The sequence below is a fragment of the Canis lupus genome, chromosome 23 (assembly GCF_011100685.1).
Source record: "Canis lupus familiaris isolate Mischka breed German Shepherd chromosome 23, alternate assembly UU_Cfam_GSD_1.0, whole genome shotgun sequence".
Classification (NCBI taxonomy): Eukaryota; Metazoa; Chordata; class Mammalia; order Carnivora; family Canidae; genus Canis; species Canis lupus.
Window position 1 is genome coordinate 39,663,159 of NC_049244.1, and position 23,481 is coordinate 39,686,639.

At 38.1% G+C, this 23,481-nt stretch overlaps 1 protein-coding gene, 1 long non-coding RNA gene and 1 other non-coding gene across 19 annotated transcripts in view; 1 reads left to right on the top strand and 2 right to left on the bottom strand.

Moving 5' to 3' along the window:
• SLC9A9 (solute carrier family 9 member A9) overlaps positions 1 to 23,481 on the bottom strand; it is a 538,349-nt gene that overhangs the window by 312,674 nt on the left and 202,194 nt on the right. The gene's annotated exons all lie outside the window — the stretch shown is intronic.
• LOC106557635 overlaps positions 1,130 to 23,481 on the top strand; it is a 68,037-nt gene continuing 45,685 nt past the window's right edge. For 3 of the 15 annotated variants that reach the window (XR_005377115.1, XR_005377118.1, XR_005377114.1), the window contains exons 1-6: positions 1,130 to 1,374; positions 2,253 to 2,366; positions 3,555 to 3,839; positions 16,911 to 17,051; positions 18,107 to 18,242; positions 21,959 to 21,990. This is a non-coding gene — a long non-coding RNA (uncharacterized LOC106557635). Of the gene's footprint in view, positions 1,375 to 1,451; positions 1,785 to 2,252; positions 2,367 to 3,554; positions 3,840 to 16,910; positions 17,052 to 18,106; positions 18,243 to 21,958; positions 21,991 to 23,481 lie in introns of those variants that run through there. The other 12 variants (XR_005377116.1, XR_005377121.1, XR_005377113.1 and 9 more) reach the window with 10 other exon arrangements.
• LOC119865480 lies at positions 16,318 to 16,424 on the bottom strand. The gene has a single exon (XR_005377309.1). It is a non-coding gene; the product is annotated as a U6 spliceosomal RNA (small nuclear RNA).

Here is a 23,481-nt window from a genome sequence, read left to right on the forward strand (position 1 = left end):
CACATGCCAGTATTCACTGTCACCACTACTACCAGCACTTGGCTTTCTGTAGGTCAACCAGAACATGTGGGGCAAGTAGGCTTGGTTCAATGTGCCCATGACAAGATCTTCAATGGTTGTCTTTGTTTATGTGTTACCAGAACAAATGGGAGAAACAAGCTGTTGCTCCCTCAGAAATTTGGAGGAAGAATGTCCCTTGAGGGCTAAATTATGAAATAACTAGTAACACCATGGTAATAAAAAGCATTAGGGATACAGATGACTGTTCAGAAATGGGTTAAAACTAGTCAATTTTTCCTATATATATATTTTTTAAGATTTTATTTATTCATGAGAGACAGAGAGAGGGAGACAGAAACACAGGCAGAAGGAGAAGCAGGCTCCATGCAGAGAGCCTGATGTGAGACTTGATCCCAGGACTACAGGAGCACGTCCTGAGCTGAAGGCAGATGCTCAACCGCTGAGCCATCCAGGCGTCCCTTTCCTATAGTTTTTAAGAGAAGAAGCATGTAGCCAAGGTGGGTCAGAAGGAGAAGAGAATTCCCCTTCTATCCACTTAATGGGTATGCTACCAGCTGGTGTTGAACTGCACTTCTTGGGACTAAGGTTACATAGAAATTACAAAGTCTTTGAGAAAAAGGAGAGAATTCAATAATTATACCTCACTGTCTCCTCTGGATTAAGTATATTCATTAGATTCTTATTCAAACATATTACCACCTTCTTGGTAAATTCCAGTTTTTAAAAATGCCTCAGGGCCATTGTTAGAAAGCAGCCAAATGGAACAGAGGTGAGCCAGTGATAGGAGAGGAGAATGCCATTTAAATAAAAGTAATAGAGGACTGTAGCTGCTTTCATATTCATTAACCGTGTGTGTGTTTGTGTGTATGTGTGTGTGTGAGAGAGAGAGAGAGAGAGAGAGAGAGAGAAAGAGAAAAGCTCCAAAAAAATCACGCTGAGGAATAGTGAAATCCCTGTTTTTGTGTGTGAAAAGCCTGCTGTAGCACTTAATGCTAATGAAACTTCATCAGGAGGATGTCGGTGCATAATTGGAGATTATGATACCATAAATGCTTATGAAATGTGCTGGTAAAGGTCTAGATAACATAGTAACATCATCATAGGAAAAGTATGATAATCCCCGCAAACCTGATGTCAGAATTTGGGGACTATGATGAAACGGAAGGTCTAGGGAAACCAGACAATTGTCTCTGCCATTTATTGCCTTGGAATTTCCTGACAAACCTTGGCTCTGAGACCAAACAGTCTGTGTAGGTGGCAGTGAGAGGAAGGAGGGCATTGGTTCTGCTCAATTATTTACATTGAAAATGTTCAGCCTTTAAAATTCTGGATTTTTAAAAAAGAACTTAAGCAGTAAGTTACCAAAATGATGAGAAAGAGAAAAAATAATTTTCGGTTTTCGAATCATAATAGAATAAACTAGTAAGAATATAAAAAGACAGTTTGTTGGTAAATTGAGCGATCAGTCTGTGCAATGCCAGCTTAATTTTAGAGTCTTAAATAGTGAATTTGGAAGGCCTGTATGGTCTGTTTCTGCAATATGTTCAGTGTTAAAATTCTCTTGGGCTTTGTACTTTCTATATTGCAATGTTAATAGCTGCTGTTTATCGAAGGTCTCTTGCAAGACAGAACTGTGATAGGCATTTTGTATACCTTAGTTGTAATCTTCACAATAATCCCAAAGGAGAGATAATATTATCTATGAATTTCAAAGAGAAATTGAGGAAATTGAGGAAGGAAATCTACGTGGCCAAAGTCATGCGGTGAGTAGGTGGTAGGACTGGCATTACCATCCAGTTCCAAACCTCCTTATGTTGCCCTCACTCTTGCTGCCACCCAGTAAACTGTATGTTGGCAAGTTTGTACATCAGCAAAAGGTTAGTTATATGTGGTGGTCCCAATGGGTAAGTGCTTCCCTTAGGTAGTCTCTACTGGTGAGTTCTTTAAACTGTCTGGTTTAACTCGCATCTACATATTTCATTAGTTCTTTCTTTGTGTATTTATTTAATAGTAAACCAGCAAAAGATAAAAATAAAAATAAAAAGTGGCCCCAAGAGCAACTGAAACTGAAGTGGAACAGGGTTGCTTTCCTCCAGACTTTCCTCTAGGCTTAACAAAATGTTTATGTTTGAAGGGTAGAGTGTTTTGCTTGCTATCTGGCAGGAAGTTGCATATCTGTTCTTGGCTGCTACCAAATTTTACAAATAATTAAAACATTATTTTTCTACCAGAGTGGAATGTACTGCCAAAAGGTGACTCCTCTGGGAGCAAAATGATGGGAATCTATACCACCAAAGTGAACTTGGGGACATCTAGACTGGCTGTCACCAGAAATGGGAGTCTTGGTAAGTTCTCTTTGAGCTGATTTGTGCTTCGAAAAATGCAAGAGTTTGGGGCAGTGGTTCCTCCTGACCTAAGCACACTAACAAAGGCCTTAAGTACAGCTGGTGGACCTGATGCTTCCCTCCTCCCCCAGCAGAACCATATTCCCTTGGCTTCAGAGGTGGTTCAGCAAAATTGGAAATATTTATTAAATGAGAAATTAATTATATTAAGATACATGTTATGCCAGATGGTGATCTCTTCTCTACCAACAACTCTTACCAAACATCTGCCTAAGGCTACTATATCCAGGCAGATGTACTGACTTCTTATGAAGAGACTGATTATCTCCCTTCATTGCTGCATTCCTTTCAATGTTTCCCCTCCTGCATCGGAATTTAAATCAGCACATCCCTCATTCTTGCCTAGTTTAGGGAAAATAAAGTCATTTAGAATTGCATTTCTCTTAGCTCTCTCAACTAAGATGTGATGCAATACCATGAATAAATTGATTAGGGCAGTGTGGGTAGTGTAGAAATGAGACAGAGAGAGAGAAAGAGAGAGAGAGAGAAAGAGAGAAGGTCAGGTCTTATGAAACTCGTATTTATTGACTGAAAAACTAACACTGATTGCCAGGGCAAGTGACAATGTGGAATAAATGTGGGCAATCAAAGAGCAATGAAGACTTCTCTGGAAAGATTCCATCAAGTGGTATTCTAATCTGAAATTCTGGCTTATTTGTGTGTAACAATTTCTTGGTTGGCTTAAATGGGAGACAAACTTGGCAGCAGCAAAGAGGGAGATGGGATATACTGCTTACTGCACAATATATTCTAATATGCTACCTTGTCCTTTAGTAAGATAAAACAATCCCTGCGGCTGAACTTAAAGAGGGAAGGTTTTTTGGTTCTTAGTCATTTTCTGGAATAGGATGAGAAGGAGCCTTTTGCAATATGTTTACTATAGCCCAGGGCAAAAACTTTCTCCATGGGCTTCTTTGCTTCTTCTGAGTGATGGGAGGAAAATAATCCAGGACACAACATAGTTCAGTGAAGTTTGGATGAAATATCATTTTGGTGGAAAAATATACACTCTAAAGTTTTAGGGCGCACAACCAAAAATATATGGGATAAGTTTTACTTAAGGGATTTGAACCTTGTGAGAGAGAATTATCCAATATTGACATCACTTTTTTGTTCCCTCATTATTAGATACTTCCTGTCGAATTACCTGGCTGCTTCCATCAAGGATATGATCTATGAGATTGTTAAAATGATATGACATCATGCTTAGGGAATATGGAAGACTCATTCAAAACTCCGTGTACAGAACTCTCCCAACAATGTATAAAGTCTTGAATACATGTCATGGCAAAACCTTTCTTCAATAGCCTTCCTCACCACTCTCCTTCTTAAAGCTCAGCAAAAAGAAAGTGCCAGAAGCCTATTTAGCATGAGCCCATGAAAGATGTTACTTATCTCAGAACTGAGTTAAAGGTAAACTGCAGCTTATTCTTAAACTATTACACACTTACTGACTGAGATGGGAGCAAATTGGTTTCTATAGTCTCAAATTTAGAGGTTCCTCAGAGCTCAAAGAAAGGTGTGGTGCTGAAAGAAGCAGAAAAACTGGCTTCAATTAATTCTAATCATAACTGTTATTGCTGAGAAGCGATTCCGTTCAGAGTGGTCTATGGAGGGGGAGGTTGAAAGCAACGAGCACTGCCCTCCCTAGAATCCCAGTATTGAGAGCCAGTAATGAACAGTTGGATTTTAACTCAGGGCCCACAGATCAAAGGCTCCATTTCTGCCTACCAATTCCCTGAGCTCTCCAGTTCCCTAGTAAATTTCTTTTGAACATATTCTCATACCTTATTATATTTTAAAAATGGAAATGTTAGTGGGAAAAATCCACTTCATTGTGAGGGACACATTACTCTGAGAGCATAGCTTTCCCCACAAATATCAGCGTCACTTCCACTGCTCTGTAATAAGTGGCTGCAGCTGTTGCCATGGCAATTTTCATTTTTTAAAAACTGTATCCACACAAAGACAGGCAACGCAGCTGTTTCCATGAGGCATCATAAAACAAGCCCAGATGTAATGATGCTCCTGCCTTTTGCCAGAGTGAAGAGGACATGGCTGTAAATCCAAGCAGAACCAAAAGTGGGGCTGTGACTATGCTCTGATAGGGCCTTCTGGGAGGGTCACTGAGAGCTGACGAGAGTTCAACTTCCATCCATTTTTCTCAGGCAGGTACTTAGCACCAGGTCATCACTGGCTATGCTGTTTACATAACTTACTCCGATAGCTACCTTTGAAAAAAGACACCTTCATCCCCTGAATCTCCACATGCTACCCCCAGAACATTCCAGAAGCAAGCTCTGTTGACAGCACTAGCCCAGTACTGGTTTATCTGAAGTTCCATGCCCTCCTACCCCTACCAATGTGTTATTAAAATGCTGCCAGAAAGTCAACACGGCATTTAAAAAATCATTCTCTACTTTTCAGTTAGGAAGAGTGTGCTACCTGCTGTTGTCCTTGTCCTTCAGCAGGGAAGGAGTTTGGTTTTCTTTGTGTGGGGTCCAGGAGGCACTGACAATAAAAAGACAAAGGGATACCTGTGGAGCGGCCATTTCTTGCTCTCTTTGGGAGCAGAAATCTTTGGTTTGTTGTTTTGTTTTGTTTTTTTGTTTTCAGGGTCTTGATTTGCTTGGCAAACGGGATGCTGAAAATTATGTGAGGAGAAGTCACAGCTTCAGTGTGGTGATGGCCTCCATCCCTCACTCTGAACAGGATTCAAACTCGCTGCCCCCTCATTGACCTGGAGCGATAGTTCTTGCTGTCACACAGGTGCAGTGGGATGGTGGCAACAGATTAAGTAGGAAAAGAAAGCCTGGCATGTGCCTCATGGGGAAAGGGTTTGAAAAGAAATTACATCCCCCGTCGTTTCTCCTCCCCCAGTTCATATGACTATTTAACTCTTAAAAAAACATAATTATGTTTCTGGGTTTCTCTATAGTTTATCAAACAGTCAGTTACAGCTATTTTGTTGTTACCAAGAGCACTGAAATATGAACAGTATAAATCGCCAAATGCCCAGGAATCTAATAATAAAAAGACTTTACTTGGAAAGCATAAGTGGTTCTTTTATTCTGGGAGGAGGGCCTTTGTTTGCAAAGAAATAACGGCTGTTCTTAACATCTGAGTAATCAGCAATCTTTGTGGTGGTGGTTGTTATTAAACCTAAGATTGAGATGCGACCTACAAATAATCCTCAGGAAGCTGTGGGGCTTTATGAGCTAAACAATTGCCTGGGCTTGATCTTAACTTGCCACTGACACTCTCTGTGACCCAGCAAAATATCACTTCTGTCCTTTGTGCAGTTGCAACACAAACAGGCACTTCAGGAGAAACAAAGAACCCAAATTCCTCCACGGTGGGTTCTGCGTTAAAAGGTCATACAGAATAAAATATATAATGACACGGAAATACGTAAAAGAAACAAACACTTTAAGGATCCTTTGAAACCCCTAAGAAATCAAAGTGCACCAAAATATTTCATCTGCCTTCTCATCATCTCTCAAAGTAAGAAACCAATCAACGGCTCTTTCCATTTCTTTTTTTTCAATTCAGAAATCAAAGGAAATATGGAGAATGAAGTCACTGGTCTGAGGTCATGCAGCTGATCAATAACTGTTGCAACTATTCCAACTATTATTTTCTGGCCTCTTACCTACCAGCCCAATGCTGCCTCCAGATATGCTGTTGCCCCGACAGGCAGCAAAAACCGAGAGGAGCTCCCCCCTGGGTGGACTATAAGCGTGTGAGAAATAAACAATAGAATTCAGCAATTTATCAGATTTAAATACTAACACTGCTAGGTCAACCCTTAAAGCTAATAACTCTATTTTTAAATATTAATGACGTACAGAGATTGGTGACATTTTCGTTCCTCTAATGGATTTGAAATCACCGTCCTAAAATTCAATGTGCAGTAAATCAGAAAAACACATCAGTATGAAAACACCCCTGTTGGTCAGCAACCAGGTTAAGGCTCGGACTGGGAAATTGTTTCATGGTCATAGAGAGGAGCTAGGATAATGAAATATAGGAGATAAAGACAGTTAAGGAGACCATAAGGCTGAAATATTTTCTCCACCAATACTTTCTACTATTTCAAATCCTCTTTTCTCACCGTGCCGGAGGCTGAGAGAAGGGACCCACTGGGTTGCCTCCCTCCTTCTTGGCAGGGCTTGCTACAGATCAGAAAACAATGCAGAGAGGAAGCTCTGTGTGATTTATTTTAACTGATCATAAGAAAGTGGTGAATGGGAATGTAAGCGGAAACGCTGCTAGTGTGTTTGAGCACACATTTCATTTCCCTTAGACGCAGGAAGCTGAGGGGGAAACAGTCTCCATTATGACAGGAGGGGAGCTATTTTTCAAAAATATCTTTTCTTTGATGAAATTCCAATATGATGATTTCTATTGGGATTCATGTTTGTTCATTCGATGAATATTTCCCGGGTACCTACTAAGTACCCAGCACTGCTGTGGATGCTGGGGATACACAGGTGACTATGGGAGGCAGGGAGGCAAAGAGACGGACAAAAATATGTAAACCAATGATCCGTCTTTTGAGATGGGGAATGAGCTGCGATCTTCCCCACATAAAGATTCAAAATAATTTAGATTTGGGAAGCCTGGGTGGCTCAGCGGTTGAGCGTCTGTCTTTGGCTCAGGGCGTGATCCTGGAGACCTAGGATTGAGTCCCACATCGGGCTCCCTGCATGGAGCCTGCTTCTCCCTCTGCCTGTGTCTCTGCCTCTCTCTGTCTCTCATGAATAAACAAATAAAATCTTTAAAAAAATAATTTAGATTTAAAAATTAAAAAGTGACTTCATAGGCAACATCTGAGTTTCATCACATTCCAATGAAATGAATTTTGTGGTGAGTTCCATTCTGTAGATTTGGCCAAATCCATTTCAACAGCAAATGGGGGAGCCAGGATTTAAATTGAGGACATCTTTCTTCAAAATCCCTGTTCTTTACTGTACCATATCACCTTCGTGGATTGTTTTTAAAAGTGTGTATCTATGTAGGGTTTCCAAATCCAGTATCAAACAGTTCTCCAAATTTGTGTATTTAACCTTCCCACCCCTATTGTTAATTTATGTACCGCAGAGTTCAGATTTAAACACCATGTTTGAATTTCACAGTGGAGAGAAAGGAGGGCTGGTATTAGGCCCTCTAGGTTTGAGGGTGAGCTCTGCTACCTTGGAGGCTGCAGTCTACTGGACAAGTCACTCAACCCCTCTAAGTGTGGTAACTTCCAAGGTCACTGTAAGGATTCAGTGCAATGTGCAGCATACACAGTAGGACGGCTGCGAAGGCAACCTCGAGGAGTTACTACCCTGCCTCTGTTGCCTCATCTGTAAAGAAGGAACAAAAATGTTAGTTTACTCTTTTTTGCCTCTGATGGCTGTCATAAGAACACACATGGGAAGACTTCGTAAATGGTGAAAGCAAAATGATCGCCATAGGAATCCTCTAAAACAGATGCTTGATGGAAGACGCAGAGGGGGACTAAGATTCTCATTATTTAATTCACAAAGAGAACCCAAGTGTTCTACTGAAATTTTGGATCAATGTCATGGTGTCAGCAGACCTCTAGCTAACAGATCAGGTGGTCTCTTTCCTAGGTCCTCATGACCAGGGGTCTATGAAGCACACCGTTAAGGGATTATTTATTGAACCCATTATCTAGCTATTATGTAGAACCACCTGGAAGGAAGACCCAGTTCTATGTGTTTTGGTAAGTGCCTATATCAGATGGAAGGTGTCCATGTGTTTGCACAAGAATACTGAAAGGCTCCCTTTCAGACTCTTCTGGAGGAAACACCTTTGTGGGGCCCAAGACAGTCTCACTCTTCCCTCCTCTGCTTCCATGTTTTCCCCCGTCCCTGTGCCTGCCTCTCTACCCCAAGTCCATCCCTCCTCCAGTGCCCCATGCCTGCAGAACCCCCACCACCCCTCCCTGCCCTTGCTCCACCCTGCCCAAGACTGGAGGCTCTGCTATTTAGCATTTTCAGTCTGTGTGCCACCATCTTCTGTCATCCTCTTCCCTACTTGTTTTAAATTCTTAGGCAATGCCTTTCTTCAATTTTTAAAAACTTCTTACTCTTACAGGTTTTATTTATCATTAACACTATCATATAAAAAATTCACTTGGCTGTTGTATTACTCAATGTTTCAAAATAATGTTTCAGAGCAGCCAAGAGTCAGGAGAGAATGGACCTCTGCTGAACTGTTTTGCTTTCACAAATCTCTGGCTTGCTCACTATGGGACCAGCGGCACGTAGCCGGCCCCACAGCCACCGGCCTCCTTCCTGTCCATGCTTCTGACCCATGCTGGATGCTCTGGCTCAGATCCAGGGACTCTAGGTCAACACCTCTCAAGATCTCAACATTGACATCTTAGCTAAAGTCTGCTCTCTCAGAAGTTCCGCCCAAGTAAGGAAAGGCAGTTGTATCGGGTCAGTTGTTTCAAACATTTACTTACTGCCTTTAAAGGGACTCAGTTAAATTGTAGCAATTCCTTTACCCTCTAGAAATTCTTATACTTAAATACATTACTTAATAGTAGTTCTGTGTTCTTTTAATTAATATTTCATTCATTTTTAATGTTTTAATATTTCCTTTTTAAAAACTACAGGAAATACAGGCACAAGTAGGATAATTCTGCATGTAGTCTAAAATGAGAGAACCTGGTTGAATAAGATATCTGATACTTAGCTCTATAATACGGGATAAATTACTTAACCCAACTGTATAATACAGACAATAATAGTACCTGACTTTCTCCAAAGGAATCCCTCTAACATTATAAGACCATTTCTTTATTTCAGTTTCAGCTCTGTCCCTGAGGACCATTTAAGATGCAGCCCTACCAAAAGCCAGGCAGTGGAAATGGCATTTCCCAGACTTGTGACTGAGAATGCCTATGACCGCATGTGAGCTTAAAGGTTTTAAAGGCAGGAGTTTCTCTTTCAGATTCTATGTGTAGAAATCTACGTGCAGCTCTTCTAAGCCCCTTGAGCATATCCAAATTTCTTTGAGGAAGCTGTTGACCTTATCACTGCAGAGATGGGAAAGAAACACACACATCAGGCTTGCACATTTTCACACTACACCAAGTACATTTGTCTTCTGGGATATACACATCTCTCATGAATCAACAGCATAAATATTGACTTCTAGCCATAGACATCAACTCTGAATGGTCTTCATGAGGTATGTAAAAGTGCTCATGTCCGAAGTTTAAGAAAGACCGCCAAAAGTATATGAGTACCAAGCATTTACTCTGGTCACCATCCTGTGAAATGGCCCCCAGCAATCCCTGACACTTGGTGTCTTTACGCATGTGTAGTCCCTCTCACACTGTACCAGGGTTGGTCTATGTGACCAACAGAATAGAGACGAAGTGATATAGTACGTCACTTCTAGGAGTAGATTTTAAAAGTTACTGTAGCTTCCATTTTGGTTGCTCTCTCATTTTCTCACATGTGCTATATCACGATTTTTCTCTTGGATTCCTCTTTCTGGGGAATGCCAACTTATGCCGAGGCCTATAGCGTAGTCTGTGTGGCTAGGAAGTAAAGCATTCTGCCAACAGCCCTGTGAATCAACTTGGAAGTATATCCTTCATTCCAGTTGAGTCTTCATAGACTACAGTGCTGCTGTTACATTGACTACAACTCCATGAAAGACCCTACAAGACAACCCAGCCTAACAGCCCTTCAGAAACTGTGAGATAAATGTTTTCCACATTAAGCAGCAGAGTTTTGAGGTAATTTGTTACACAGCAATATATAACTAAGAGTTACTTAGAATTTAGTTTTATTTTATATCACAGCATCAGTAAATAACTTTAAGGAACTATTACAGTATTGACTTTATTCAGTTAGGGATTGTTGCTTTGTTTTTAGCTTTTATGGAGGGTGGATTTTAGAAGGTCAATTTGAAAAACACTTCTGGTCTTTCCTAAGGCTAATCAAGGACATTGCCTACTATGCCATTCTATGCCCTATTTTTCATAGAGTTTAGTAACAAAACAACACTGTCAAATGATTTGTGTGCTTTATTTAACTGACTTAGAGAACTATATAAAACTTACGTACTTCCCTTTTCACCTTGTTGCCAGGAGGCTCTGAACAAAATTTAATGTTAACTAAGAACCTGATTTGTGCCAGATATCCACATTCTTCTTTCTTTTAAGTGATGTGTTATCATCTTTTACATTTACTTATTCTTTTCGAAAATAAATATTCCTTAGCCCTATAAACCAACTCATATCCTTTGTTGAAGTAATTAAGTTGAATTCAAAGCATTCTGAGTTTGTTGAGTTTGTGTTAGGTGCTGAGCAGACTGCTAGGCTCTAGCAATGCAAAGATGAATAACACAAGAAGTGGGACTTCCTCTTAAGAAGGTCAAAACCAAAACAAAAATAAAGTTGAAGAAGAAGTTCAAAACCTAGTGGTGAACAGAAATATGGAAAGTCAACCATAAAACTAGGTGACAGCCATCATGCTCTTCACAGAGTCAATAAAGCAAAATGAGAGTGTCAGTGAGAGAAAATGACTTCTGTCTTAACACAGCAACCAGAACTGGTCTTGATGAAAAAGAGGCTGGCACCAGGTCTCAGGGAGAATAGGAGTCATCTAGGACATGGTGAAAGGTTTAGTGCAGCTAAAGCAAGGGTGGGGGGCAGGGCATGGAGGTAGAAGTATATGGGATACGAGTCAAAAACACATGCTTCTGAGTATCTGGGAACACAGTTTATATGGAAGAGATTGTGAGACAATAAAGGCTATTTTTTTTCCTATTAAGACTGACCAAATTAATAACTAACCTACCAAAGAATAATAAAGCTATTTAATAACAGTTTACAGTACTGCTGAATTCTTGCAAAACTAGAAAGAAGAAATAATTTGGAGTTGGAAGCATGTCCAATTCTTATTAATTACCCACAGATTCTGTCAAGTTTCCATCAAGGGGCCCAGCAGTTGAAACAAGAATTAGAGGGAGTTCTGGAGCTTCTGCTTCCAAAGGAACCACCAGACCTCACAAAGATACAGATGGACCAATACAAAGCAGAAATGAAAGCCTCTTTTCTGCTTGCCTAAACCACATCAGAACCCATATGTTCTATTACTACAGTTAAGGTAGTAATACAGGACCTTAGATCACTTAGATCACTCACTTAGATCATAAATACACTTCCAGTGGAGCATACCAAAAAGCAGGATCCTCGTTCTGACCTTAATGAGTTACGAAGTGTCTACATGTTAAAACATTCAACAGCTAACCAGATTAATTAGCCCTTACACATAATTAGGATCTGAATGCTGGTTTATTTGCTGATAATCCACAAACATTTTTCATTCTTAAGACCAGAAATTGCAAACACAGGTGCTTACGAGGCCACACCTACAATGTAAAGGAACAAGCTATGTGTAGAAACAAAGGAGGGTAGTGAGAACTGTAATACTGGAGCCAGCAGCTCTTAATACTGGCACAAGGATGCAAGAGGAACTGTGTTTTTCTGGTTATTTTTGTTCGCTTGTTTGTTTTTAAGAGACACTAAAACTCTTAACCATTATGTGAAATTAGCCAATTTTTAATTGGAAACTAACATAAAATACTTAAACAATGGATGGACAAAACAAAATATGTCTACAGATGGAATCTGGCTGATGGCCTACATGTTTACTTCCGCTTTAGACAATCATATTAGCAGATATTATCTTTGGCACATATTAAAGGAATTTTTACAGAAACCACTTTTAAGACCACTATTTGTTTTCAATGACCTCATGACATCATTAGGTGCTGACAGGAGTACAGAGCAGTGTTAAGCAAATTAAGTGTCTTCAGAAAGTCATTAATAGATTGTTCTAGAAACCAATAGAACTAAACTAATGCAGAATTCCCTCCTGTATTAGTGTATATAAATCTATATGTAAATTATAACAACTTTTAAACACATAGCTGAACTCAAAATAAAGGAATAGGAATCCCTAGGAGTAAGAAACAAAGTGAAAACTCAAAGCAAGAATGACAAGCTCCAGCTGACGCTATTAAAGAAAAGAAAAAGCCTCACAAAAAGATGTGTTTGTATGTTTTCTTTAACTGAACTGAAGTACAATATAAACCAATATCCCTCTCTTTTCATTATAACTTTGTTTCACAAAACATAAAAAATATATGCGATAATATAAAAATAGTAACCACAATGAAGGGAAGGCATAAAATTAAAAACAAATTTAAAAGAAAGAACTAGTACGATAAGAAATAAAAACAACTGCACAATCTAAAAGACATAAAAAAACAGCTACTTTTAAAATGATTACTAATATCTTAAAAGTAAATATAAAACATAATGAAAGAACATAGCCAATATGAAAAAGAACCAGACCAAAATTTAGAAAGTAAACCACAGACAATAAAATAAAAAAATCAGCACAGCTCAAAAGAAGATCAGAGAACAGGATCGGAAGAAATGATCCAGAACACAGGCAAATAAAGAGAAGAAAAATATAAAAGAATGCTAAGAGTCATGCACAATAAACTGAAAAGATGCAACACAGTAATTTACTACTAAATTACTACTATTGAGATAATTTACTAATCACATATCTTTAGTAAAAGAATCATTAAAGAAAAGCTTCAGAAAGAAGAAAACTGGACACAGAGGGAAGAGTAGGTACATGCAATGCTAAGCAAAGAAAATATTAAACATAAGATAAACCAAAATAAGCACTGATTGTAAAAATAATTGTGATCATTGAATGGTTAAAATGAGGTGGAACTAAAATACTAGATGATTAATGACATGAATGATGGAAGGAATGATGGAAGAGTTAAAGCATTTTAATTTCTCAGAATTAGGAAGGATGATGCCAGAGACATTGATTTATTTTGGACTTTGTTGATTATGTATGTTACGTGAATTATGCATTTAGAATTTAAGGATATTGACTAAAACAATAAAAGGAACTAAAATGAATCACTTCATGGTGGTAGAATAACATCAACAAAGGGATAGCAAGAACTCCATAGTCTAAATGAAAGCAGAAAAGGCAAAAACAAAATGCATTGAAAAAGTATTTACACTGAAAGCACAAAATAAGATACGTGTGTATGTTTGTGTGTGAGATCAGAGATGAAAATAATGTTACCTATCATTCTATTCTACTATATATATAAATGATTTATACTATTTATTTATTTATCTATTTATTTATTTATTTGAGACAGAGAGAGAGAAAGAGAGAGAAGAGAACTTGCAGGGGGAGGGGAAGAAATAATCTCAAGCAGACTTTCCACTGAGCACAAAGCTGGACATGGGGCTTGATTTCATGACCCTGAGATCATGACCTGAGCCTAAACTGAGAGTCAGATGCTCATCCAAATGAGCCACCCAGGCACCCCTTAATATATATGTAATATACAATATACTAAATATAAAATAAATATAAATATACTAAACATAAAGATATGTTGTATAATGCATTTATTGTATAGTATACTATTATGTAATATGTATTACACATAAAATTCTCACACGAGCACAAAGAGATATATACAAGGATACTCACATGGCATTTTTGTAACAGTGAATATGTGGCAACAAGTTAAAGATCCCTCAACAGGAAGATGCATGTGCGACCCAGGAAATTTAACAAAAATCCCCTACCCCTGGACAAGCAGAGCAGGACTAACTCCATTTTGTGCTGCACCTGCCACCTCCTGCATCATCCCCACATGACCTGCTTATTGCTTAAGGCGCTGCCCCACCCTAGGCAAGCCGCTGGGCACACCCTTACTGGAAATCGGCTCATAACAAAGTAACCCCGCCTTGTGCCCGCCAAAACTGGGTGCCAATTCTGACCAAAGTAATAGGCCAGTTCAAATGGATACTATAGGGTAAAATGTAATTCAATTGGCCACCTGCGTGTGGACCGACATGACTGTGCAACTTTCTGTGTGTGTTACAATCTCATTGGCCACGGCCCCCTATAAAAAACTTCTACGCCTCTTAGCCTCAGGGTCCAAGTCCCTGCTCCGCTGTGTAGGGTATACTTGAACCCAAGCTCGAGCTTGTAAATAAACCCTCCTGTGTTTGCATCGGTGTCAGCTCCTTGCTCTAGGATTTGCAATCTTGGGCACAACAATGCACAAATAAATGGATATATTTATATAATAAAATATTACAGAGCAATTAACATGAATGGATTATATCTAGAATTACCAATATGGCTGAGTTGTAAAAAAAATAATGGCAAATGGAAAAAGGAAGTTGTAAAAGAATAAAATAGAAGACATCATGACTAATAACCTAAAAGTCACTAATAACCCCCTTTTCACAGTGATTTTCTGTACTAAGGAAGCAGAAAAGCTAAAATACTCAGTATCTTGTCCTCTCTTACAGCAAATGGTGCATCAGTTCTAGCAAATGAGATGTACTAAAATCTTTGCGTGATTTCCCTTCTCAAAGAAAAAAAACAAAATAAGGAGAAGACTTTCTGCCATTGACTCCCCTCTTTTTCTTTTCTGGAATGTGAGCTCCTAAGGTTTGGTAGCCAACTTGTAGCCAGTAGATAGAAAGCCACACACTAGGATAGTGCAACAGAATTATAGATAATGTCACTACCATTTCTGATGACATGACTATGCCACTCAATCACCACTGAGCCACCTTTCCCTAGATTTCTCTTATGTGAGACAAATAACAATTGTTTAATGCTTGGTAGAGGGTTTTTTGTTGTTTTTGTTGTTGTTGTTGTTGTTACTTATAGCTGAATGCAATCTAATTGAAACAAGAAGGTACAACATAGTACCATTTATGTAAATTGTTTAAAACACAGAAATGTGTTGTATATTGTTTATAGGTACATACAGATGTAGGGCATATAAAAAGGGTCAGGAAAAACACATACTGACTTTAGGGTTGTGGTTACCCTCAGGGAGAAGAGAGTTAGAGAAAGAAGTAAATAAGAAGACTACAATAGCAGCTGTATTTTTATTCCTATAAAACGGTTCTGAAATAATATCAATCTTTTAAAATGATCTGGGTAATGAATATGTTTTATTTGCCATCTATTTGTATGTAGTTGAATCATTTAAAAAGTTTTCTCTAGAAGAAAAGAAATGTGAAATTATGTAAATTCTCTAGTTTCCTAGATGGATCCTAGTTTGTTGTGTAGTTTGTGGGTACTGTGATCTATTTCCCCACTCCAGTGAGTTAAAGCAGGGAGGGGTGAAGATCAGTCTATTCTTTGTAAGACTGTTTTGTATACAGATCTGTTGCAACTGTAGCAAATGATTGAGGAGAACAGATATCTGGGTAACTCTTATGTTGCAGCAAGGTAAGTAAATAAAAATTCTGGAGAGAATGATCTAAGAACTTTAGATGTCTGGCTCTAAAGAAAGCAAGCAAGGAAACATGATGATTGGCAGCTGGAGTTGTTGAGGGCAAAGATATAGTATGATAACAAGCCTGAAGAAATAAATCCCAGCTCATGGGCCAATTTGCTATAGGGTAGGCCAGCCTAGGATCAATATTTTTTCAATTACATTTAAAAACTATTTCACAATCTAGTATTTGGATGGCAAGCTAGCAATGTTGTAGTTATTAATGTTTAACAAAAGTTTAGCTATACAGATATATATTCTCCTGGGAAAAAAAGTGAAGAAAAAATCTAAGAGTTCAGAGGGTATAAAGTGAAAAGTGAAAGACTCTTCCCCTCCATTCCCAATCCCGGATTCCCATTCCCTGGGGTACTATTAGTATTTCTTATGCTTCTAGATCTTTCATGCTTAGATCAGCAAATAGATACGCTCTCTTTCAGAACAAATGTGAGATAATACCATACATATTGTTGTTTTTTTTTTTTTGCAACATACAAAAAAAAATATGGAACACTTCACGAATTTGCGTGTCATCCATGCGCAGGGGCCATTCTAATCTTCTCTGTATCGTTCCAATTTTAGTATATGCGCTGCCGAAGCGAGCACAATACCATACATATTAGTCAGCAAATTGCTTCTTAAGTCATGTATTGGATCTCTTCCTAATCAGCTCACACAGAATTATTTCATTCTTTTGAACAGCTGCAAGTGTTGTATGAAGTTATCATGTGTATTAAACAAGTTTCATATTGGTGAACACTTAGATTGTTTTTAATTTTTTGCTTTCATAAATAACATTGCAATGAATATCCTGTTATAATTCATCTTTTCTCTACAAGATAAAAAAAAAAAACACTTTTAGGATATTCAAAATACCCACATGTGTCATTTGGAGTTTTTTGTGACTCAATCTTCCATGAAGCTGTCAGCCTTTTCCTTCACAAGCACCAAACTTTGATGGCTAGAGCTTCAAAGTACATTTTAGTATCTGGTAGAGCCGATTCCTCAGCATTAATCAGGACTTTTATAATTTTACCCATTACTTTTGAATATTTATGTTTCTAAACTTCAACACTGTTTTGTTAAATTTAGGATATTTGATCTGTTTCTCTGAGCAGCCTGCCATTATCACATACCCCACATCATGAGGATTTTCTTTCTTCGGAGACTGATTGAGGAATGTTCTGGACCGGGGACAATAGGTACAGAGGAGAGGAAGAGAGGCATACAGAGGTAGGTTAAGCAAAAGTCCATGTAATAAACTGTGAGAACCTCCAAACCCTTTTCCATATAGGTCTGCCAGAATATTGGTAATTGGCTTATACCTCCTAGTACAGGAATTATTTGGAGAAACTGGTTCACAGATACTTAAATTTGGAGGTGCTACCAAATAAACACCAGTTTCCCCAATTATCCTTCAATGAGGCTCACTGGTTGACAAGCTCAGAACCTGCCCCTAACTCATTTCCTGTGCCTTCTGAGGCCTCCCCCCTTCCCTTTCTCTTAAATATGGATATTCAGTTAAGCCTTTCTAATGGGGTGAGGAGAAACAGAGAACAGAATGAAAAGACAGAAAAAAAGAACTTGCAGAAAACAGACAAAATTTAAGGCACTAAAAAAAATATCCTGAAACCTATTATCAATATTCTGAGGCAAGAGAAGATATTGTATTCATGAAATAAGAATAGGATCCTAGAAAAAGAAACAACCTAAAAACAAGAAGGGGCTTTTAGAAATAACAAAATGCAAGAGTTGAAATGAAATTTTCAAAATTGGAATATAAAGTTGAGTAAATTTTCCAGAAAATGTTTATATTAATAGGCAGATGATAGATAGATACTTAGATAGATATAGGTGAAGAATTAAAAAGGAGAAAATGAGATGATCAGACAAACGGCATGAGAAAATTTCCAAGACTGCAGGGTATAAATTTCTAAATTGTGGGGCTCACCAAATATAAAGCACAGTGAATAGAAAAGAACATTATACTGGGCACATTACTGTGGCATTTTGAAACAAAAGGAATATGAAGGAAAATTTAAATAATTCCTTGAAATATAAAAAATAAATCACATACAAAGGTATCAGAGTCATACAGCATTGGATTTTTGAAAGCAGCACTGAAAGCTGGAAGACAAGGAAACATGTATTGAAATATTTGAAGTAACCCGATTTCTAACCTAAAATTCTATAGCCAGCCAAAGTATCATCCTAAGCATGAGAGGAGAATAAAGCTATATTCACCATGCAGTATCTCAAAATAATTGATCCTTACGTTCCCTTTGCAGAAACTTACATTCAAGAAAGTATATTCATGAAACCTATATTCATCCAGAAACCTATATTCATGAAACAGGGAGTGGATGTGAAGCTATGAGAACAGACAACTTGCCGAAGGGCAAAAGTGCCAAGAGAGAAACAAAGGTAGGGATACATTCGTAAGGTGATCAGGAGAAAGAGAAGTAGTAAGACAACATAGCAAGGGTTTAGGGAAAGACAGAAAGCTAGATTAGAGCAGGGAAAGGAATGGATGGAAGAGAGGAGAGCTCTCACAGGTAGGTAGTTGAACAGTTTTTGATGTTTCAGAGAAGAAAAAAGGCTGAGTTCTTGGAAAGGGCAGTTTGAATAGAATAAAAGAAATGGCAAAAAAAAAAAAAAAAAAAAAGAAATGGAGAAGCAGGTTTGGTTAAGTCAAGGGAAAGAAGCCAGTTTATAGGGGTTAAAGAGGGATATAAGAAAGCAGAGTAACACAATTCATTTGCTAGTTTTGGTGATGGAAGAAAAACATATTAACAGTAAAGTAGATAGTAGAGGCAAGCCAAAATACTGCTTAAGAAGGAGGAAAGAGGGAGCTCCTGGGTGGCTCAGTTGGTTAAGTATCTTCCTTCGGCTCAGGTCATGATCTCAGGGTCCTGGAATCTAGCCCCAAGTCAAGAAAGAAAGATAATTTATCTGAAATTAGTAAAAAGATTAAGAAGATAAAGGTAGGAACAATTAAGTGTTATGTTAAAGTCTGGTTGATTGTGCAAAAGTTAATTTATAAGCAATGATTTGAGTATTCCTATAAATTAACATCTGGAGGAAAAGGTTGGTAGAAGAATAGCAGGTTGAAGGGGCAAGAAGTAGATCTGAAGTATGTTAAATGTAGAACACCTGGGGCTCAGAAAGTGGTCTTTTCTCACAAGAACCACATACTTGCAGCAAAATCTTTATTGGGATCTAATAAAGGGACTGGGTGGTACAAGCAATTTGTTAAATAAGATTATTTAGTCAGAAGAATATAATTATCATCAACACATTTTTTTTTCATGAATAGGTAGCTTGGGTGTTCAGTGAATCTGATTTATAATGTTTAGCTTTTAGATATTTTTGTCAATTTCCAGAATAATTTTCTTGCCTTTCTCTTGAGTTTTCGATTTCTATTTTTACTAATTATTATTGTTCCTCTTTGTAGTAGTGAAAATTTGCCAACATGTAGTAAAATAAAGCTAATATCCCACCAAAGATGATTGGTTAAATATTTTCAAACACTTTGTATGGTATGATACAATCTCTAAATAAGGTAGAGACATGCTTGATTTATTGTGATTCACTTTATTATACTTTGAAGATATTGTACTTTTTTTTTTTTTTTTTTTACTAAGTGAAGGTTTATAGCAACCCTATTTCCAACATGTTTATTGGCACCAATTTTCCAACAGCATTTGTTTACTCTGGGTCTCTGTGTCACATTTTGGTAATTCTTCCAATATTTCAAACTTTTTCATTAATATTATATTTGTTATGGTGGTCTGTGATCAGTGTCTTTGTGTTTTGTTTTGTTTTTTTTTTTAAGATTTTTCTTATTTATTCATGAGAGACACACAGAGAGAGAAGCAGAGACACAGGCAGAGGGAGAAGCAGGCTCCATGCAGGGAGCCTGATGTGGGACTGGATCCTGGGATCCAGGATCACGCTCTGGGCCAAAGGCAGATGCTTAACTGCTGAGCCACCCAGGCATCCCTGATCAGTGTCTTTGAGGTTACTATTGTAATTGTTTTGGGGGGTCGCATGAGCTATACTCATATAAGATGGAGAAATTACTTGATAGATGTTTGTATTCTGAATGTTCCACAAACCAGCCTTCACCCTGCCTCTTACCTTCTCCTTGGGCCTCCCTATTCCTTAAGACACAACAATATTAGAATTAGGATAATTAATAATCCTACAATGGTCTCTAAATGTTCATGTGAAGGGGAGGGTTGCATGTCTCTCACTTTAAGTCAAAAGCTAGAAATGACTAATCTTAATGAGGAAGGCATTTTGAAAGCTGAGATAGGCTGAATGCTAGGTCTCTTGTGCCAAACAGCCAAGTTGTGAATGCGAAGGAAAATTTCTTGAAGGAAATTAAAAGTGCTACTCCAGTGAACACATGAAGGATAAGAAAACAAATATAGAAAACTATATTGCTGAAATGGAGAAAGTTTTAGTGGTCTGGATAGAAGATCAAACCAGTCACAACATTTTCTTATGCCAAATCCTACTCCAGAGCAAGGCCCTAACTCTGCTCAACTCTATGATGGCTAAAAGAGGTGAGGAACCTATTTTCAAAAGAAAAGTTTGAAGCCAGCAGAGGTTGGTTCATGAGGTTTGAGGAAAGAAGCTGTCTCGGTCACATAAAAGTAAAATGTGAAGCAACAAGTGCTGATGTAGAAGCTTCAGCAAACTACGCAGAGGATCTAACTAAGATAATTAATGAAGCTGGCTACACAAAACAACAGATTTGCAACATAGACAAAACAGCTTCAACTGGAAGATGCCATCTAGGACTTTCATAGCTAGAGAGGGGAAGTCAATGTCTGGTCTCAAAGCTTCAAAAGAGAACCTGAACTTCTTATCAGGGGGTAATGCAGCTGATGACTTTAAGTTTAACCTAATGCTCACTTACCATTAAAAAAGTCCTAGGACTCTTAAGAATGATGCTAAATCTACTCTGCTTGTGCTCTATACATGGAACAACAAAGCCTAGATGATAGCACATCTGTTCATAACATGGCTTACTGAATATTTTAAGCCCACTGTTGAGATCTATTGTTCAGAAATAAATATTCCTTTCAAAATATTACTGCTTATTGACAATGTGCCTGGTCACCCAAGAGCTCTGATGGAGAAATAAAACAAAATTACTATTGTTTTCATGCTTGCCAACACAACATCCATTTTGTAGCCCATGAATCAAGGAGTAATTTCAACTTTCAAGTCTTTTTATTTAAGAAATACATTTCATAAGGCTATAGCTGTTACAGATAGTGTGATTCCTCTGATGGATCTGGGCAAAGTAAGTTGAATGCTTTCTGGAAAGGACTCATCATCTTAGATGCCACTAATAGTCATGATTCATTGCAAGAGGTCAAAATAGAACATTAACAGAAGTTTGGAAGAAGTGGATTCCAAGCCTCACTGATGATTTTAAGGGGTTCAAGACTTCTTCAGTGGAGGAGATACAGATGTGGTGGAAATAGCAAGAGAACTAGAGTTAAAAGTGGAGCCTGAAGATGCGACTGAATCGCTGCGATCTCATGATTGAACTAACAGATAAGGAGTTGCTTCTTACGGATGAGCAAAAAAGGAGCTTTCTTGAGATGGAATCTACCCCTGGGGAAGATGCTGCAAAGATTACTGAAATGACAACAAAGGATGTAAAATATTACATAAACTTGCTCGATAGAGTAGCAGCAGGGTTTGAGAGGATTAACTCCAATTTTGAAAGAGGTTCTACAGTGGGCAAAATGCTATAAAGCAGCTACAAAGAAATCACTGTGAAAGGAAGAGTCAATTGATGCAGCACACTTCATTGTCATCTTAAGAAATTGCCACAGCCACCCAATCATCAAGCAACCCGATCGGTCAGCAGCCATCAACATCGACACATGACCCCTCATTATGACTTGTTGAAAGCTCGGATGATGGTTAGGATCTTTTAACAATAAAGTATTTTTAAAATTACAGTATGTACATTTTTTAGACATAATGCTATTATATACTTAATAGGCTACCATATATAGTATAAACATAACTTCTACATGCACTGGGAAACCAAAAATTCATTTGACTTACTTTCTTGTAATATTCACTCTATTGCAATATCTGCTTTATTACAGAGGTCTGGAAGCAAACACACAATATCTCTGAGGTATGCCTGTTTATATGTATATATTATGTATATGTATGAGCAAAAGAAATGGTATATATATAATAGTGGCTGTCTTTGAGTAGGTTGGATCATGGCAGGGGTTCTAGTGTACTTATTTTTGCTTGTCTACAATTTATTGTTTTCTAAAGTGCACCAATTAATTTAAAGGTGGGACAGCAATAAAAATACAAACAAGGACAAGTACTAAAATTTTTCAGACTTGGGTCTTTCGATATTTTTTCTTTAATTTATAAAATTTAATTTAACCCTTAGTTAACTTCAGCTAACTAATCTCTGGCTATTACGTTTGTTCTATGTTCTCCTCTTATACCACCCCATATCCTTTATATAAAAGGTTACCAAATCATGACATAGTGGAGAGAAACATTCATTTTTAATCAATTTTTATCTTCAATCCATTAAAAACCTTTCCAATCAGGAGTATTGGGCACAATCCTAAATGTTGATTATTTAGATTTTTTTTCAAATGAATATACATTTTGAACATTTAATTTCCCTTGTATTCTGGGAATGGAGGTGTGAGTGGGTGGAGGAAACAGCAAAAAACCAAAAAGATACTCAGAGAAGAAAACAAAGCAGTATAAACCTGATCTGTGGCACCTCAAAAATCAAAATGATACATGAAAAAAAAAAAAACCCTCAGAATGGAATATTCATCTATGGAAAGAATTTTTGACGGATCACTTTGCACCCAATTAGTCTGCAAAGTTGCCTTAAAATTAGATCTTTTTCTATAAGGTGACTAGGAAGTATTCTAGGGCCTGGGAGCATAACCCAAAAAATACACAGTAGCTTAACTTAGAATGTATCTTGGAAGGAAAATCAAGAGGTCAAGGACAATGACATAGAGGTCAATGTGAAGCAATTAGAGATTAAAGCATGGGGTACTCTTAAGCTGATTTGGGTTAATCATCAATGTTAGAAGCATCTAAAAGACAGTGAGTGCTGGCCTTTATTCAAGACAGCATCCCAGTCTGCCCCACATGGGTTAGGTCACTTCAGAGTTGCACTGGCCTTGTCTCCACATAGACAGTGATTGCCATCGGCAGCATCAAGATTGCTGATGAAGTAGATATCACTGTATATGACAGAAAACAGTTAAAATTTGCATGTAGCCTGTTTCAAAGTTTCAAACTCTGAACCCATGTGAGTTTGTTTGAATGCAGCCCATTGAAGTGGAATATTGCCCTCCAAGTAGAGCCAAATCGTGTGCGATCCCATTGCCTTCAGACAATCTCTTACTCATGGATAATCTTTCATGGCTAGCAAGGAGCTGGCTTGGCATTAAGTCACACTGACCTTCAGAGTGGTGCCCTAGTGCTCTGACAGGTTTGCAAGAGGAACCTGGCAGTTAGGATGCCAGGCCACCAATATGGATGCCCAGTTGAAAGCAAAGTTAGGGGTTCCTCGGTGGCTCAGTCAGTTAAGCATCCAACTCAGTTTCAGCTCAGGTCACGACCTCAGTCAGAG